Below are 13,161 nucleotides of genomic sequence, written 5' to 3' on the forward strand. Positions count from 1 at the left end.
CTTTCAACCAACAATAATCATAAGAAATGGAGAAAGACACTACATACTCATCAAAAGAAAAAACCATCAAGAGTTTTGAACAACTATGTCCCAAATGCAAGAACACCCACATTTGTAAGAGAAACATTACTAGAGCTTAAATAACACATTAAAAGATACAACACCCCACTCTTACTGATGGAAAGGTAATCAACATAGAAACTAAGCAGAAAAATAATGAAATTAACAGAAGTTATGAATCAAATGGACCTAACAGTTATCTATAGAGCATTGCACCAAACACAACACAATATTCTTTCTTCTCAGCACCTCATTGAAACTTCTCCATGTACTTAACACAAAGCAATCCTCACCAAATACAAGAAGATTGAAATAACCTCTTGCACATTATCAGATCACTATAGATTAAAACTGGATTTCAACAACAGAAGCAACAGAAAGCCTACAAACTCATGGAAACTGAATAAGTCCCTATTCAGTGACTGCTAGGTGAAAGAAGAAATAAAAAAAGAAATTAAAGACTTTCTAGAATTTAATGAAAATGAAGGTACAACATACCCAAACTTATGGGATACTACAAAAGCAGTGCTAAGAGGAAAGTTCATAACACTAAGTACCTTCACAAAGAAATTGGAACATTCTCATACTAATGAGTTAAAGTACACCTGGAAGCTCTAGAAAAAGAAGACAGTCACACACACACACACACACACACACACACACACACACACACAAGAAGAGTAGATAGCAAGATATAACCAAACCCAGGGCTAAAATCAATCAGTAAGAAAAAAAGGGAACAATATAAAGAATCAACAAAATCTAGAGCTGGTTCTTTGAGAAAAATCAACAAGATAGACAAACCCTTAGCCAAACTAACTAAAGGGCAGAGAAACAGCATCCAAATTAACAAAATCAGAAATGAAAAGAGAGACATAACCTCAGATAATGATGAAAGGTTAAAAATCACTGTCTTACTTCAAAAGCCGTACTCCACAAAATTGGATTATCAAAATGAAATGCATAATTTTCTAGAAAGATAGTACTTACCAAAGTTAAATCAAAATCAGGTAAACTATTTAAATAGTCCTTTAAGCACTAAGGAAATAGAGGCAGTCTTTAAGTTCTCAAAAAACAAAAAGGACAAGATAGGTTTAGTACAGATTTTGGTGCACAAATTCCTCCAGATTTTCAAAGAAGAGCTAATGTCAATACTCCTCAAACCATTCCACAGAATAGAAACAGAAGGAAGGAACACTGCTTATTCTATGAGCCACAGTCACCCTGATACCTAAACCACACAAAGACTCCGCAAAGAAAGAATCTCAGAACAGTCTCCTTTATGAATGAACACTGATGCTAAAATACTTGGAAACTGAATCCAGGAGCACATCAAAAACATCATCCACCATAGTTAAGTAGGCTTCTTCCCAGAGATGCAGGGGTAGTTCAATCCCACCAATATAAATCCACCAATATAACCCACCATATAAACAAAATGAAAGTTAAAAAAAAAACAACTCATGATTATCACAGTAGACACTGCAAAAGCTGTTGACCAAATCTAACACCACTTTATGCTTAAAAAAAAAAAAAAAAAGCCTTTGAGTGATACGGGATACAAGGCACACACCTAAACAAAATGAAGGCAATGTGCACCAAGAAAACATCAATTTGCTTTATTTAATTTTATTTTTTAATTATTCACTTTACACCCCACTCATTGCCCCACTCCCTGTCACCCCCTCCCACAATCCTTCCCCCCTCCCCTTCTCCTCTGAGCAGGTGGGGGTTTCTCTTACCCTGGTATTTCAAGTCACTGTGAGGCTAGGTGCTTCCGCTCTGCCTCCTCTCCTACTGAGGCCAGACAAGACAGCCCAGCTTATAGAACATATCCTATGTACAGGCAACAGCTTTGGGATAAACCCTGTTCCAGTTGTTCAGGACCCACATGAAGGTCAAGCTGCACATCTGAGCACATGAGCAGGGAGATATACATCCAGGCTGTTTATGTTCTTTGGTTGGTGTTTCAGACTCTGGGATCCCCAAGAGTCCAGGTTAGTTGACTCTGTTGGTCTTCCTGTGGAGTTCCTATCCCATTCCTGGCTAGCAATCCTTCCTTCTATTTTGCACGAGTCCCCAAGCTCCATATACTGTTTGGCTGTGTGCTTCTGTATCTGTCTGGGTCAGCTGCTGGGTAGAGGCTCTCAAAGGACAACATGCCCCTGTTTGCAAGAATAACAGAGTATCAGAAGTGTTAGGGAGTGGTGCTTACCCATGGATGGGTCGAAAGTTGTGCCAGTTATTGCTTGGCCATTCCTCAGTCTCTGCTCCCTCCCTGTGCCTGCATTACTTGTAGAGAGGTTAAAGTTTGGGTTGAAAGTTGTGTAGGTGGGTTGGCATTTCTATTGCTCCACTGGGGTTCCACTCTGGCTACAGGAGGTAACATTGACATAAAATTAAATGGGGAGAAACTTAAAGAAATTCCACCAAAATCAGGGAAAGTCAAGGCTGTCCACTCTCTCCCTATCTCCTCAATATAGTACTTGACATTCTAGCTAGAGCAATAAGACAACTAAAGGAGATCAAGCAGATACAAATTGGGAAAGAAATCAAAGTATCACTGTTCCCAGATGATACAATAGTATACATAAGTGACTCCAAAATTCATGCAAAAGAAAAAAACAACAAAAAACAGTAGCCCTCCTTTATACAAATAATAAATGGGCTGAGAAAGAAATTTGGGGGAGGGGAGAATACTCTTCACAATAGCCACAAATAATATAATATATCTTGATTTACTGATAATCAAGCAAGTGAAAGACCTGTATGACTAGAACCTCAAGTCTCTGAAGAAAGAAACTGAAGAAGGTATTAGAAGACAGAAAGATCTGCCATGCTCATGGATCAGTAGAACTAACATAGGACTTCATCTTACCAAAAGCCATCTACAGATTCAATGCAATTTCCATCAAAATTCCAACACAATTTTTTACAGAGCTTGAAAAAATAATTCTCAACTTCATATGGAAAAAGAAAAAACCCAGGATAGCTAAAATAATCCTGAACAATAGAACAACTTCTGGAGGTATCACCTTCCATAATTTCTAGCTGTTATACATAGAAATAGTTATAAAAATAAAAACAGCATGGTATTGATATAGAAACAGACAGATTGATCAATGCAATCAAATTGAAGACCCAGAAATAAACCCACACACCTATAGATACTTTATTTTTGACAAAGAATCCAAAACTGTACAATGGAAAACAAAAAGCATCTTCAATAAATGGTGCTGGTCCAACTGGATGTCTGCATGCAAATAGATCTGTATTCATCACCAAGCACAAAGCACAAGTACACGTGGATCAAAGAGCTCAATATGAAACTGGACATACTAAATCTCATAGAAGAGAAAGTGGGAAATAGCCCTGAATGCACTGGGACAGGAGACAACTTCCTAAACAGAACACCAGTGGCTCAGGCTCTAAGTTCAACGATTAATAAATGGGACCTCCTGAAACTGAAAAGCTTCTATAAGGCAAAGGTCAGTATAATTAGGACACAACATCAGCCTACAGACTGTGAAAATTCACCAACCATACATCTGACAGAGGGCTAATATCAAAACCATATAAAGAACTCAAAAAGTTAAATATCAAATAACCCAATTTTTAAAATGGAGTGCAGAGCTAAGCAGAGAATTCTCAAAAGAGGAATCCTGAATGGCCAAGAAACATTTAAAGAAATGCTCAACATCCTTAGCAATGAGGGAAATGCAGATCAAAATGACCCTAAGATTACATTGTATACCCATCAGAATGACTAAGATCAAAAACTCAAGTGACAACACATGCTGGAGAGGATCTGGAGAAAGAGGAACACTCCTCCATTGCTGGTGGGAATGAAAACCTGTTTAAGTACTCTGGAAATCAGTCTGTCAGTTCCTCAGAAAATAGGAAATAGTTCTACCTGAAGACCCAGCTGTACCACAAGGACACACGGACACATGATCCACTATGTTCATAGCAGCCTTATTGATAATAACCAGAAGCAGGAAACAACCCAGATGTCTCTCAACTGAAGAATGGATACAGAAAATTATACAATGGAATACTATTCAGCTATTTAAAAAACAAAGGACATCATGAATTTTTCAGGCAAATGAATGGAACTAGAAAATATCATTTTGAGCGAGGTAACCCAGACTCAAAAGGACATGCGTGGTATGTATTCACTGATGAGTGGATATTAGCCCAAAAGTACAGAATACCCATGATACAACCCACAGACTGTAAGTTTAACAAGAAGGAAAGTCCAACGTCAGGATGTTTCAACCCCACTTCCACACAATACCTAAATAGTCATGGGAGAAAGAAAGAGGGAAAGACCAAGGTGGGAGAGGGGAGAGAGATGAAGGGGTTGGGGTCAGTTGTGGAGAGAGACCAGGGGGTAAGAAGAATGAATGGAAACTGGTGGCTGGTGGAGTTGAGGGTAAGCTGTCTCTAGGATGTGCCATAGATCTGGCATGGGAAAGGCTCCCAGGAGTCTGTGGGGTGAACTCTAGCTGAGAACCCTTGTAGTGGAGATGGAGAACCTGAAGTGGCCACACCCTGTAGCCAGGCAGGACTCCTGGTGAAAGGATAAGGACACCCAGCCACCCATAAAACTTTTGACTCAAAATTTTCCTATCTACAATAAATGCAGGGATGCCAGGCAGTGGTGGCGCATGTCTTTAATCCCAGCATTTGGGAGGCAGAGGCAGGCAGATTTCTGAGTTTGAGTCCAGTCTGGTCTGCAGAGTGAGTTCCAGGTCAGCCAGAGCTACACAGAGAAACCCTGTATGGAAAAAACAATAAATAAACAAACAAACACACAAACAAAAGATGGAGCAGAGACTGAGCAACTGGCCCAACTTGAGACCTATCCTATGGGCAAGTAACAGTGCCTGACACCATCAGGCAGAAAGCAGGATGTAAAGTGAGTAGTTAATGGGAAAAGAAGAAATGAAAAGCTGGGCTGCTGGAGAGATGGGTCTGCGGTTAAGAACACTTGCTGTTCTTACGGAGGATGGGAGTTCAGTTCCCAGCACCCACTAAACAGCTCGCAATGGCCTATAACACTATCTCCAGGGGATAAGACACCCTTTTCTGGCTTTCAAAGGCATCTGCATACATAGACAGAAACATGCTCATAAATAAAAATCCAAAACAAAGGCTTTTTTAAAAGATAGTAAATGCAAGTTTACTAAGACGTTTGAGAAAATAATGGAAACACTTTTAGACCTTGCTGTTTTAGTCTTCACCGTGACTGTAGGACAGGCATATACATATTACGATGTTCAGGTTATAACTAACCTTGTAAAAATAAGATACTGACCTTTGCTCTAGATCAGATTTGATCAGGACACTATGAGGCCTCACCACAACAGAAGACCTAGTTCCTGCCAAGGAAGCACACTTTTCTGCACACTATGGGTCTCCATGGAGAGAAGGAAAAAGATGAACACATCTAAGATGGTATATCAAAGGCTGCTTCTAGTTGCTCGAAAGTAAGGGTAGTTTTAGCCAGCATTTCGATGCAGCACCTTAGGGGAGTGACAGCATAGGAAAACCAGTAGAGGACTCTCACGAAAGAGACAAAACTCTAGAAGTTTCTTAATCTACATCCTGAAAGTCAGCAGATACAGGAGGAAACTCTTCCCATATAGAATGTGGTCCAGTGAGGAACTCCACAGACAAAAGGAAGCCTTTTGAATGGGAAACAGAAAAGATAACCAATGTAGAAAGACAAGTATTTTTCAGATTGTAGAAGCCTCAGACTGTTAACGGGATTTTCTTGGATTCAACACAACTCAAAACTCCAGGTCAGTGCAGAGGACCCAAAATAAATGATTATAATCAAGCCGCTACTGGTCAGTCAGAGCTGCAGAACGGACGACTCAGGAGCTGGACTGTGACTCTGAGCCAGAATGTTACAGAGCTTTTAAATTGGAAAACCACAAACATCTATGGCAAGTTACAGTTACATTTCTCCACCAATCAGGATTCAGGCCTAGGGGCTTTCCTTATGAGGTTAATCTGTGCCAACTGATACAGAATGTAGGTTTTAAATCCAACCAATCAAATCCATTTGTTCTTCTGCGGTTAGGAATAGGCATTATGTTTAAGGGAACAAAAGATGAATAATGGAGGCTGGTCAGCTATTAGGAAATCCCCAGAGTCCCCTCCAACCTCGGACCTTGAACTTAGATTCACCCTGTGATTGAAATGAAGTCTCCCAACAAGACACAGACTATAAAAGTCATACATGAAAGATGTTAAAGGGTGAAATGGTTTCCACTGAGGCAATGCTAGTCTAGAATGGCACATTAGCAAACTAACTGTCAGCCTGTGGGCCAAGTTGGACTCACAATCTGTGTTTGTGTCCCTTGTAGATGAAGGACGATTCTTATATCTTTAAAAGACATTTAATGACATGTAAGACTAGTACTTAGTACTCAGGGGTCCAGAGAAAGCACATGAAATATACGGTGCTTCGTCTCTGGAAGATAAATAGATTAAGTGGATGGGGACCTCTTTTCCTTTGCTTCATTCTCCAGCTTTGGTACATAAACCAGGAACCCAAAAATACCATTTGTCACAGACAAAACCAAAACATAGCAAAAGCGTCTTTGTTCTTTGTAACTAGAGAAGCAGGAAAGAGGCAATCTGGACAGGCAGGAAATACCAGAGAAATGGTGGTGAAGGCTGCTGTCAACAGAGTGGAGTAAAGATTCCCAGCCTTGCACCACCCCAAAAATGTCCTTGTGATGTCATCACAAAAGGAAAACCAGGGGTTGGGACTATCCACCTTGCCTGCTACCAAACATGACTCCTGCCATGGGAGAGGCCAGAATGCCCATGCAACACAGCAATAATGCACCGCCACTTTGTTTCCATAGGCAAGTCACTGCAAGCCTTTATCCCCCAGTGGTACCACAGCCACTCCCACTTAAGAGACCACCTGGGAAAAGCATCCTCGCTCAGCAATAAGCAAGAGGCTCAACCCATCAGCCAACTACCAAGGGAGCCACAGGTGAGACTGGATGAGGTGGTGAGGTGGCAGCTGTCCACTCCTGTTCTGAAGGAGCAGCAGAGGAAGCCATCTCAAACAGATGTCACCATCACTGCATGCCAAAAACAAGATCTCCAAATACACAAGGGAAGTGGAAGGGGACAATTACAAAAGACTATTTGATTGCCTGATTTTATTTCTGTAATATTGAGTGGCAGAATTACAAAAATAGAAAATAGACCAGTGCTTATGAGAGCATGGAAGTGTGTGTGTGTGTGTGTGTGTGTGTGTGTGTGTGTGTGTGTGTGTGTGTAGGAATGAAAAAGGAGGGGTCTGTGTGAGGGAAACCATTCAGTGTCTTGTGTGTACTGTACTGTAGCTTTCAAAATACTTCCTGCAAGAAAAAGTGGGTAGAGGGAGTGTGGATGTTTAGAGAAAGCCAGGTTAGGGACAGAGGATATAGCCCAGTTGGTATAGTATTCACTTAGCATGTACAAAGCCCTAATCCCCAGCACTAATGTTCTTTTAAGGTGTTAGGGGCCATGCCTATAACAGAACACTTTCAGAGGTAGAAGAGAAGAGTCAGAAGCCAACCTCAGCCATGGCTACATGGCAAGTTCCAGGATAGCCTGGTCAAAATGAAGGAAAGACAGACAGAGAAAGGAAGGAAGGAAGGAAGGAAGGAAGGAAGGAAGGAAGGAAGGAAGGAAGGAAGGAAGGAAGGAAGGAAGAGAAAGAAAAGAAGGAAGGAAAGGAAAAAGAAAGACATTAAAATGCTAATCTATTGGGTTTTGAGATGGGTCTTGCCCAGGAACTGAGGAACGAGTTCCTCAGTCTTGAGGGCCAAGATTCCTACCTCGCCTTCCCCTAGGCTGAGACTACCAGCATGAGTTGTAAAACTCGTATTTCAGCATCCACAAATGGCTGCGCTGGAGCACAGCTGTTCTCTTCCACTCACTCATGACCGATGACTGTCCTCACACTTCAGTGACAGTAAGGAATGAATTGCCAGAGCGACTACATGGCTCTCCAAGTCACACAGTGACTCTCTTGGCCTTTATTAAAAACAAAAAAAATAAATAAATAAATACTGTTGACCTGTATAAATCAGACCAACAGTAAATCCCAGAAAAATTCATGAGCACATACATACATACATACATACATACATACATACATACAAACATGCCAAAGAAAGAAGGAAAAAGAAAAAAAATAAAATGAAACATGATCCACTTTTCATCATTAAATGATGTTTTTCTCCATAAGATATGTTTTCCATCTGGAATAAGCAGTTGCAAAACTGATCCATGGGACTGAGAGACTGAGAGACACAGCAGTTAGGACAGAGATTTGGTTCCCAGGGGATCTGACATCCTCCTTTGGCCTTCACAAGCACTGCACACATAACAGGCTGCACATATGGGCGTGCATGCACATAAATAAAAATGATTACATTTTTAAGAATTATAAACTTTTAAGAATACCTGAAATCCCAGCATTTAGTTGGTGGAGGCTGGAGTATTAGCCTCCATGCCTGAGCTCAAGATGAGTTTGAACTTTAAGTTTAGTAGTAGAAATTTAGAAGTTGTCTGCACTTGGATAGGGTGAAATGACATGGTTGCTGGTTGTGGAACAGAGCCAACAAGGCGTGGGCATCCACGAGTGTCGATGACCGCTGTGGGTGTAAGGCTTCTTTGTATAATAATGAACACATTTTTACATTCTTCCTTCAAGGTATGTCCTCCCTGTTAACATTAATGACTCCGTGATAATCAAAGACAGCCTGAGTACTGGAGGGAAAAGTGTGACTAATGTGTCAGCAAAATGATAGGATGTTAGAACCTTCAGGCTGTGGGAAAGAACTCTTAAAAAATGAGTTCGAAAACATATAATTTCTCAACTATGTAAAATATAAGGGTGTGATATGAATTGTATTGCGGGCTTCACAAATCTAAAGGAACAAAAGCAGCCGTGCTGTGAACCAACTTGTCAGAAACTGACATTAAGGAAGAATGTGAAGCTATTTAGGGAGTGGTGATAGTAGGAGACCCCGCCCAGCTAAGATTTTGTTTATACTTACAAGGGCAGGCAGATTCCTGGGTCTAGGGTTGGTCTGGGACAGAGCAAGGTAAGGTCTAGGTATGGAAGAAATGATAGTTTCAGGGTGGGGCCCCAACTAGTTTATTGTCTGTGTTTAACAGAGGCAGGCAGATCTCAGAATTTTTTTGCAATGTTAAAAAAAAAAAAGCATGTGTGCTTGCTGTCTACGAAGAATCAAAGGGGCTGAGGTCTTGAGGTCTTGAGATGCTGACTCAAAGGTTAATCAAAAGGGAACCTGGAATAAATGACGGGTTGATATGTATGCTTGTGACCTGCAAGAGATGAGCTAGCCAGAGAATTTTTTGGAATAGCAAGAAAGAGCTGCTTAGAGAAGGGTTTTGAGCAGAGAATAGCAAGTGAAAGCTATCTAGAGAGAGAGAGAACTGTCTGGAAATCTCCAGAGAGCAGACTGGAAAGCTGCCTCGAGCAGGACATGGGTTGCCAACTTGTGCCCATGTTTTGACTTCAAGTTGTGTGGTTTTGAAAGGGTGAGGGCAGCGCTTTTCTCAGAACTGCCCTCTAAGCTGAGGGTGGTCCTTGGGATTCATCTACATTCTGACTTGAGGGAAGTATAAGAGTAGAGGTTAACCAGTAAGCCTCACTTCCCAAGGACAAGATAACTTTCTGGAGTGCTGGGAGCTGTAGTTCTCGGGAAATAACAAGCCACTTGTGTTCACTCCTCTAAACACATTTGTACTGGATGTGCTTGAGTGAATGTGGGCAAGAGGCACCTAGGCAGAAAATATATCAGAATGAATGCTATTCCCTGATTGGGCCTGATGGAAAATGTAGTAAATTATGGGTTTTCCCTCTATAAACCTCTGCAAAACATGACCATTCCAGGGGAGCCCACGGGTAGACCTGGCCAGATTCAAATGTGGCTCAAGCTGTGGGAGGGGTTTTTATCTTGTAAATCTAAGGACTAACAGAAGCAACCTGGTTCCTAATGGTTGGCTCATCTCCAGGTGCAGCCTCACCATCTTGGATATTCTTACCTGAGTATACTCTACCTTGCCAGACTTTTGCCATTCCTGGGATCCAAAGGGACTGGAAGTTTCAACGATGACCGATTGTCATGCCTTCAGTTTTGAAGGGAGCAGAAAAGTTAGATGGGGAGACATTCCCTGAGTGACCAATGTGACTGTAGAACAAAGCAGAGGGAAACAGACACGGAATGCAGGCAGAGAAACAGCAGGCTTCCATTCTTCATTCTGCTACCTTATGAGCTCAAATGCGCAGTCAGCGTTGTTGCTTTTAGAAAAATCAAATTACCAATTGCCCATTAAAAAATGGAAATATCTCCTTTCATTTTTGTTGTATTGCTTTGGGTTTGGCATTCTCCGTGTGAATCAATGATGCTGTATTTGAACTGATTTGATAATTTTTGACGCCTAAAATTCAAATGTCTCAAAGAACCCTGAAATACTTTTTTTTTTATCTTAGAGTTACTATTACTATTAAAACACCATGGCCAACAGCAAGATGGGGAGGAAAGGCTTTATTTCACTTACACTTACACATCCCTGTTCACCAACTAATGAAGTCAGGGCAGGAACTCAAGCAGGGTGGGAATGTAGAGGCAGGAGCTGATGAAGAGGTCATGGAGGCATGCTGTTGACTGCTTGCTCTTCATGCCTTCCTCAGTCTGCTTTCTTCTAGAACCCAGGACTGTCAGGCAGGGATGGCACCATCCACTGCGGTGAAGGGCATGGAACACTAATTAAGAAAGTGCCCTACAGGCTTAGCTACAGCCCCATCTTATGAAGGCATTTTATTCTTTTTTTTTTTTTTCTGTCCATTTTTATTCACCTCCAGTTATTATTCCAGCTGCAGCCCCCCTCCCTCTTCTCCTAGTCCCTCCCTTACTTGTCTCTCCCCCTATTCCCCAATCATCTTCTCCTCAGGGAGGAGTAAGCTTCCCTTGGTACCACCCCACCTTGGGATAGCTGGTCCAAGCAGGACTAAGCAGCTCCTCTCTCCCTGAGACGCAGTCCAGGTAGGGGAAGCGGATCCAATGCAAGGCAACAGAGTCAGAGACTCATTTTTAGGTGTATATTTAACTACTGAGCATTTGTGCTTCTTAAGAAAACTGAGGAAGTTCTAGAGAGAGACATAGCTCAGTAGTTTAGAATGCTAGAAGTTGTTTCGGAGCATCCAGCATCCGCGTGGCAGATCATAATCATGTCCATTTTCAGGCAATCAAATGCCCTCTTCTGGCCTCTGCTGGTACTACATGCACATGGTTTTCTCTCTCTCTCTCTCTCTCTCTCTCTCTCTCTCTCTCTCTCTCTCTCTCTCTCTCTCTCTCTCTCTCTCCTCCTCCTCCTCCTCCTCCTCCCCCGCGCGCGCGCGCGCGCACACACACACACACACACATATGTAGGCAAAACATCTATACACATAAAATAATAAAAAAAATGAGGAATTTTCTTTGGCAGCATAACAGTATACTTTTATTTTTAAAATGACTGTTTTTTATTTTATCTGAGTGTTTTGCCCGAATGCATGCCTGTGTGTTACGTGTGTGCAGTGCTCATGAAGATCATATATATATTTAAGATACTAGATAACTGATATATAGATGATGTATATGTGACATTTAAATGTCATATATTTAAAATACTCAACACTTTCTGTTGTTTCACTGTAAATTCCAAAAGGCCTATTTATTCTTTTTATTCTTGACCATCCCTTCACTGTTTTGTTATTGTTTTTCTTACATTCTAAAGTATAATAGCAAATGATGAATGAATACAGTTTGGACATCAGTTAATATTTCTATTTATGTTGATGAGTAACTTATGTCCAGCAGAAGTTTGGGGCAAAGGACTACAGATGAGGAATTTCTAATTATGATAAACAAATGAATCAGTTGTGTTTATATGTGCGTATTACAAAAAGAACTATTTTGTTGTGACCATCAACCAGTGACGTCACCAGTCAGGCGCTTATGACTTCGGTGTAGTTGGGATGCAGTAAAGCGGAGTAGCTTTAAACTCATAAGAGGTTTTTGGACTACATAGAGACAACTCCTTTCTCCGTTTTGCAGTTATTAAAGTTATTGATGAGGAGCAGCAGCTGAATGAGGAAAAGGTGGTTGCAAAAAGCATGCGTTGTGTGTGCTCAGAAAGGAAAGAAAGCAGCAGTCCCAAGATGTCATTCAAAGCTAGGAGCAAATGGTCTCCTGTAAAAAGATGGAGATTAGAGGTTAAGTGAACGGAACACACAATTTTCCTGCCAGGCATGCAACCTAAACTAGCAACAAAGAAATTAGAATCACTCGTTGAACTGCTCACATTTAACTTGGTAGAGGGAGCACAACGAATAGAAGGAGAAGCAGTATATATCTATAACTAGATACACAGAGTTCCCGTTACACAGAGTGGCTACCCTCAGGGTTTAAAGAAGTAAAGAGGCATCGACAACCACCAGTGTTGGTCGGAGACGATTGAAAGGTACCTTAATATTACAATAAAAACGCCAAGCGAGACAAGTCACGAGACCACAAAGATTAAAAGCAAGGTAAGAGAGGACACTGCAGAGGGAAAAGGAAAAATAACTCAGCCATTTCTCAACGCCATTCCTCAGGCAAATGAACACTAGGAAACTATAACTGTTAAGAAATGCTATGTTTCTGGATGCCTAAAATATACCTTTATATTTTTACTGAGCTCAGAATTGGAAGTTGGAGGTTAACGTCTTCAACTATTCAACGGTACTTGACTGTCATAAAGAACGAGTTTCCACACATGAAAGTATCGCATTGCTAGGTGAAGGGCATCAATCGATACTATTCCAGAGGCTTCGAGTTCTTCACCTACAGAATAAGAAGGGGATCGCATGAAAGTCCGCTAAGGCAGCTTCAACCACAGTTTAAGATGTGGGCGTGGTAACAGCGGGAAAGGCTGCCTCCAGGTTTTCAAACGCAAAACACATGGGAAATGCTCATAAGGACTAAGTGTGAGCTTCCGGGCACCCGTAGTCCAGTGTCAATGGACCGA

Source organism: Apodemus sylvaticus, chromosome 2 (assembly GCF_947179515.1).
Source record: "Apodemus sylvaticus chromosome 2, mApoSyl1.1, whole genome shotgun sequence".
NCBI classification, from domain to species: domain Eukaryota; kingdom Metazoa; phylum Chordata; class Mammalia; order Rodentia; family Muridae; genus Apodemus; species Apodemus sylvaticus.